Below are 1710 nucleotides of genomic sequence, written 5' to 3' on the forward strand. Positions count from 1 at the left end.
GGGGATGGGGGGTGGGGAGCTTGACTCAAGGGCGATGGGGCCCAGGTCATGCAAATCATGGAATCATGACTTACAAAGGCTTGGCTTTTCTCTTGTAAGCATTATTGCATACACTCGATATAGTGGGTTGAATTGTGCTCCCCCAAACATCTGTCTAAATCCTCACCCCTGCTACCTGTGAATGTGAACTTTGGAAAGAGGGTCCTTGCGGAGGTAATTAAGTTAAGGATCTAGAGAGGGCATCATCTTGGATTAACTGGGCCCTAAGTCCAATGACTACTGCCCTTAGAAGAAAAAGGAAAGGGAGGTGTGAGACATACAGACCCTGAGGGAAAGCACAGGAGAGAAGACAGACCTGTCACAGTGACACATCTACACAGCAGAACATCAAGGCTTGCTGGAGCGTCCAGAGGCTGGACAAGAGGCAGGGAAGGATCCTCGCTCAGAGCCTCCACAAGGAACCAACCCTATCAACACCTTGATTTAGGATTCTGGCTTCCAGAACTGTGAGGATTTCTGTTGTTTCACGCCACCAAGTTTGTGGTAATTTCTTACAACAGCCCTAAGAAACAGGTACTTTGGGCTTCCCTGTAAGATTTCATTGACCAACCACAGGGGAGGGGAGGGAGAACCTTGTGCAGGCTCTAGAGTGGGGAGTGAAGAGGTCAGATTTGAGGGGCGATCCTTCCAGCACCTGCTCTGGAGGGAAGCGAGCCCAGGCCCAGAGAAGCCACTTCGAATCACCACGGGACTCCACGTCGGACGATGTGGCCCCTGATGGTGAGACTAGAGTTAGAGCCGAGGGGACACCTTTGACAAGCGTCTCATCTAGGAGGGAGAATTGACAGGGCTTGGTGATCACTGTGGGGTGGCATGAAGGTGAGGATGGTGAGAGAGCAGGAGAAGGTGGGGTTGGTGACTTTGAGGGCACCAACAGGAGGGCGATGGCGGTCGCACCTCTTGTAATAGACTCTGGGGGGAAGCAACAGGTTCAAGAGGAAACACAATGGGGTCGGCTTTGGACAAGTTCAGGTTGAAGTGCCTGTGGGCCATACAGGTGGATATGACAGGTGGAAGGTAAGCCTTTTTCCATCTTCCTTGGAGGTTTGGGGGGGCCGTAGGAGGAAAGGCGCTATGGTGAAACGGTGAGAGAGGTTGAGCTATGAGCCCAGGAGACTGGATTTGTTGAGAAAAACAGCGTGCTCCCTACCTTTGCTTTTATTTTTTGTTCTTTTCCCTTTTAATTGTGTAGAAAACAGGTACGTATCTTATGGGTGGAAAACGTGACTCCATTTTATAGGAAATATTTGTTGTTCTTGCTTTCTCAGCTTTCCTTTCCTTCTTCTGGCCATACACCCCATTTTTTTGCTGGGGAATTACCCTCTTCATTCTCATTACCCCTGGGCTCCAGGAGCCCCCAGGTGACCACAGCCTGTCAGCCAGAGCACTGAACCTCGCTGGCTCCAGTGACGAGTTTGTGAAGGCTGAGTGATCTAAGGTAGAACAGTAACAGATGTGTCTGGGACCTTGTCCTGGACTTAATATGAAAGCGATCTATGTGGTAGGTGGGCGGTTTAGCTGAGAGCCTGTAACCCTGATGCTCTAGGTGGGCATGTGTGTTACGACATGGGAGATCCTACTGGGTGATGCAGAGGGAAGCAGACTTGAGAGATGAACAGGAGGTCCCTGATGGCTTTGACCCACCACATC

This window comes from Orcinus orca, chromosome 3, assembly GCF_937001465.1.
Source record: "Orcinus orca chromosome 3, mOrcOrc1.1, whole genome shotgun sequence".
In the NCBI taxonomy this organism is placed as follows: domain Eukaryota; kingdom Metazoa; phylum Chordata; class Mammalia; order Artiodactyla; family Delphinidae; genus Orcinus; species Orcinus orca.